Raw genomic sequence first — 5905 nt, forward strand, 5'->3', positions numbered from 1 at the left:
ACTTTCACCATAATCTTTTTTACCACCATGAGATGTTCCATCCAAATTGCCATCATCCACTTGCATAAACATATTCAATGTAGAATAGCCATAATTTTCATCCTTATTGTCATTAATTTCTAAATCCTTGAGTTCCATATTGCCTTTAATTTTTTTGATATTCTGACCTTCCATAGTAATAATTTGATCAAAGTCTTTGTTCTTTCCTTCACCATCCTTGATAAAAGATCCACTTTCTTTCATTTGCAAAAAATTGGCTCCTCCTTCGAAGTCCTCTAGTTGTTGTTCCATTTCTCTTTTTTCAAGATTAATCCCTTGTATTGATAAAGATGATATAGAAGCCAAAGTAGAAGATTTCTTAGACCATACTCCAACTCCTTTAGCTTGAGCTCTTTGTTGCTTTGCTAAAAGAATTGTTGCTTCTTTCAACTCTTCCCAATTGTTAGTACAACCACTCTCCGTAGACTCATCTGCAAGAAGTATAAAAAGTTTGTCTCCCATGGCATCATCAAGACCATTTAAAAATAATTCTATTTTTATAGCATCCAATGACTGTCTCTCTAAGGATGACAGTTGATAAAACCTCTTTTCAAATTCTTTCAGGAATTCATAAAGATCCATATGCATGCCTGGTTGTAATTCTATCCAATCCAAAAACTGTCGCTTGGTAATCTTATCCTCATTTGCATCAATAAATTCTTTCTTCAAAAGTTCTTGAAATTTTGACCATGTCTCCATATCCCTTTCAAGTAATCTCTTCACCTTTTTATGAATCCTAGGTTCAATAGCCAAATAAAAGCTTGAAATCATCTTTGCCTCAGGGATTTGACATGTCTCCATCTCATATGTATAAACTTATAAAAACTTAGTAATGTTGCATCCGTTAAACCTCCCAAATTTGTTGAAAATTCCTTGTAATGCCTTTGTGATATCCCTTTCAATTGCTTGTATCTTTTGTTGTTCTTCCATAAATATACAAAAAGCCTCAAAAAACTCTTTAACATTTGGTCCATCCAAAGTATTCAACCTATCTAAAGACTTCATTGAAATATCTTCCATTTTCTTCCACAATGTTAAAAAAATATCCCTTGAAATGCTCCAATAAATAACTTATGATACCTCAAAATGCCCCAAGATGTCTATAAAGCCATAATATACTCCATAATAATCCAAATATCACCATTGCTTTTCAAAATATCCTCCAAAGCTCCAAGTTTTCCAAAAACTCTAAAATCAACCTTGTCATCTTGCACCATCAATCCAAATAACCACATACAAAATCCAATACCTTCCACCCCAAATGTTCACGTCGGGTTCACCACTTATGTCGTATTACGTGTTGTCTTGTTCGAGAATACACTAGGTATCTGGCTGTGGAAGGTATAGTTGTTTTTGCAAATAACAAAAAAATCCTAATAGATTTTATCCATGTATGAAGTATATAATTGAAATATCAATTTCCAAGTATTTAAAAACACTCCTCATAGTCATTTTAACCATACAATATTCCAATTGCTTTATTTCTTTTATAATTAAGTTGTTTTTGTTTTTCTTAACAAGCCCTAACCCTAGCCAGTGAGCTTTGACAAGCTGTAACTTTTGATCCAACCATCCACTTAGTGTGAAATTTTGCACCCATATACCAGTATAAGCCTTCTATGTGTTCAAAAAAATTTCAGCCCAACCGAACTTACAGATTGCAAGAAAACGCCCAAAAACCGCACTGATGATACTCGGCCGCAACCTTGAAATTTGATGTAGAAACTCCAGAAGTGATTTCTTCTTTGTCAACCGTTAACTCCAGCTCAAAATTGAATAGCCGCTTGATCTCCAAATCTTCTATTACCAAGCCAAAATTTACGTCGACCCAACTAGTAGATCTTCAAATATCACAGAAATCCTATCCAATCCTAGACTGCCAACTTCCAACAATCCTTTGTACTAAAACCCAAATATCTCTTGATTGCATCGTTAGATTAACACAAATTTTTGTATACACTTAGCACACCCAACTATCCAAACAATACCAAATTTTGACCCATAGATGCTACACGACTTGCACAAACCAATTGAGAATGCAAACCATCAATGTTTTATATAAAATCCGAAATACCAAAATAAACACTAACTTTGAGCATCGATTGCTCTCCCCTCACAAATCCTAATGAAACCAAACTAGTGACCTTGAAAAGAGCTTGAAGCTAGCTCTTCGATCCAAAAAACCTGATCTGAAAAAACCCCCCCTTCATTTCTTAACCTTCCTCCCCTTTAACCCTAATTCTCTCCTCTTTCAAATCCTAGCCTCTGAATTTCTTCAATCTTCCGTCTTGGATCCGGAATTGGCTCCTTTCGTCTTGGATTCAGAATTGGCTCTCACCGTCAGAGCTTTCTCCTCCGTTTTTACCTTTAAGAGATCCTTTTACTGAAAAGAACGTTCCCTGAAACGGCATAGAGAACAGGACAGCCTGAAACAGAATCGAAACCCCGTAATCGGGACCACATTGAGTCGCCCGACCAATTCAGGTCTCATATTGGCTAAGAGTCCAGTAGTAAGATCCGGATGTTCCCGTAATTGGATCAAATTAGTCTTTCGCGTCAGATTGGCTGAGGCCCATAGTAAGACCTGGATTTTCCCGTAATTAGACTGCATTGGATTGCCCGACCAATTCAGGTCTCATATTGGGTAAGAGGACCCGGATTGGATTCTTGAAATTGGATCCAATTGGCTCTTCGAACCAGGCTCACCTGTCGTGTGAATTGGTCCTTTCCCTTCCTGCTGACTCTCGTTATTGGAATCGAACGGAGCATTTCAGTATGTCCCGGCTGACTGTAACGAGGTGACTGAACCTAGCCTCTTAGTATTTGCATTGGAATTGGTCGTTGCTTCCAATATTCGAGGTAATTGAACATTAATAAAAGTCCTCTTTCTTTATATTTTCACAGTATACTCGTGTTACAACACGACAACGGTCCAAACCATCGCTTAGAAAACTTTCTTAAAGTACTATATTGATTATCCAAGCTACTATCATAAACCAAATCCAATCACCTTCTTCAATTGCTTTAGGCCTCAATCGATGCTGGTTATCAAATTGGGCCTTGTTTTGTAACCTCGCTCTTTTTAACCTTTCTAATGCTACTTACATATCTTTCGATCTTTATTCTAATTATTGAATTCTAATAGCTAGAAGTTCTTTTCTTGTCAATCCATCTTCCCATGGTAGCACACTCCAAGTAGATACTTTTTCTTCAATTGGCATAATTGATTTTTGACCTATCATAAGCTCAATAGGCATATATTCCGTTAATGAGCTATGAATTGTTCGATCAGTTCATAATGCAAATGACAAAAGTCGTGGCCATTCTCTAACCTTTCCATTATAAGCTTTAACTAATGCTTTCTCAATCGATGGATGACCACGCTCACTTTTTACATTTCTTTCACGATTATAAGTAGTAGTCAGTGATAGTTTAATTCCACATCTTTCAAAGAATTCACGAGCTTCTTATGTATTTAATTCTCTATGATCTGAAGTGATTTTTCCTACACATCCATAGCGGCAAATAATATCTTTGAGAAAAAATCTACAAATTCTTTCCATAGATTTTGTCCTCAATGCTCTTCTTTTTACTTGATTTGATAAATCTTCACAAACTAAGATCAAATATCTCATTTGATATAAACTCGATTGGCATAATAACCAAATCAACAACCCATTTAAAATAAATGGCTAAAAGATATGTAGGATGAAGACCATCTTGATGTTGTATATTAGAATACGTTTGACAAATTTCACATGACTCTACAAATAAGAGTACATCTCGATACATATTTTTCCACCAATATCGTTGTTGTATTGTAATACGAGTATATTGTGAAAATATAAAGAAAGAGGACTTTTATTAATGTTCAATTATCTCGAATATTGGGAGCAACGACCAATTTCAGTGCAAATACTAAGAGGCTAGGTTCAGTCACCCCTTTACAGTCAACCGGGGCTTACTGAAATGCTCCGTTTGATTCCAATAATGGGAGTCAGCAGAAAGAGAAAGGACCAATTCAACAACGGGTGAGCCTGGTTTGAAGAGCCAATTGGATCCAATTTCAAGACATCCAATCCAGGTCTTACCTAATATGAGACCTGAATTGGTCGGGCAACCCAATGCGGTCCAATTGCGGGAACATCTAGGTCTTACTACGGACCTCTTAGCCAATATGAGACCTAAATTGGTTGGGCGACTCAATGTGGTCCCGATTACGGGATTTTGATTGTATTTCAGGCTGTCCTATTCTTTGTGCCATTTCAGGGAACGTTGTTTTCGGTAAAAGGATCTCTTAAAGGTAAAAATGGAGGAGAATCCTCTGACAGCGGGAGCCAATTCCGGATCCAAGATGGAAGATTGAAGAAATTCAGAGGCTAGTGTTTGAAAGAGGAGAGAATTAGGGTTAAAGGGAAGGATAGGTTAAGAAATGGGGGGAAAGAGAATAAGTTTTGGGGTTTTGAAAGATCGGAGGGCTAGCTTCATGCTTCGGAGCAAGAAAAAAAGACAGAGAATTGGGTTTTTTTTTCTTCATAGGGTTTTGGAAAGACTGAGGCAATCGTTATTGAAGTCAGTGTTGTAATGGTGAATCGGGATTTTTAATGAAGTGGGTTTGATTACTCTTGATTGTTTTGTGAAATTGAGTTACGTCTGTGATGAAGAATTAAAAGGGTGTCTATAGGATTGAGTATGCGGAGTGAATGAAATTTATTGGGTTAATCTAACAAGACAGTCAGTGGATACAAGATCGTAAGTATAAAGCGGTATCGAAGATTAGCACTTTGGATTGTTTGGGGTTCTCTATAACGTCTAGAGACCTACCGGTTGGGGCAAAAAAGACTTCGGCAAGCAGTCGAAGGGCATCTATATAGATTTACGGTGTATTCTTGCAGTCGTTTATATTCCAACAGTCAATAATCGATAGACTGCTTGAATATTGGTGAATCTCCATACTACCTTCTACAGCTAGACGTCTGATGCATTCTCGAGCAAAAAAGCATGTAATACGACACAAAAGTGGTGAACCTGATGTGAAAGCTTGAGGTAGAAGGTATTGGATTTTGTTTGATTTTATTTTTATTTTTATGGAGAACGAAAATAAAAATTTTGAAGGATCTTTGGGAGGAGTTTCTGGTGGGGGTTCTTCTAAAAGACAAGGTATGCACATGGATCCATCTATTGCTAATATGTTTCAACCCTTCTCATTATCAATGTACCAACAATAAAGCTATGATCGAAAGGAAGCTTTGGCAACCAAAGCATTGCAAGCAGTGGTCAATAAAATTGATCAATTTGATGGAAGGAATATTTCAAGGTATTTAAGATGTTATGTTCGTGAAATGGAATTAAATCGGGTTTCTGAGAAGAAAATGGTTGAATTATTTGGACTTGCCACGATACCGGAGATAAGAGACCATATTACATCCATTACGGATCGTTATGGGAATTCATGGGAGGTTTTTTCATATGCATTGAAAGACGAATATTTCTTAGAAGATGCTGATCGTGTTACTAAGAAGTTGTTTCTGGAATGGATTGAACGGCCTAATAAGAATTTGCAAGCAATAGAGCTACTAAGGGAATTTAAGAGGCAGTACTCTCAATTGTCGAAGGTAGAAAAATTGACATTGGAGTCGAACAAAGTTGATCTATTTCTTCAAGCTGCTGATGGAGAATTGCAAGAGAAATTAGAACTCCTTCTTGAAGACAAAGAAAAAGATGAAGGATTGACAACAAAGTAGAAGAACGTTGAAGATGCGGTGGGATTGCTTATAAAAAGAAAAAGGAAGAAGGATCAGAGAGCGAGCTTCATGCTTCGGGAGGAGAAAAAAGACAGGGAATTGGGTTTTTTTTCTTCATAGGA

This window comes from Physcomitrium patens, chromosome 13 (genome assembly GCF_059467195.1).
Source record: "Physcomitrium patens ecotype Gransden chromosome 13, ASM5946719v1, whole genome shotgun sequence".
Taxonomy (NCBI): domain Eukaryota; kingdom Viridiplantae; phylum Streptophyta; class Bryopsida; order Funariales; family Funariaceae; genus Physcomitrium; species Physcomitrium patens.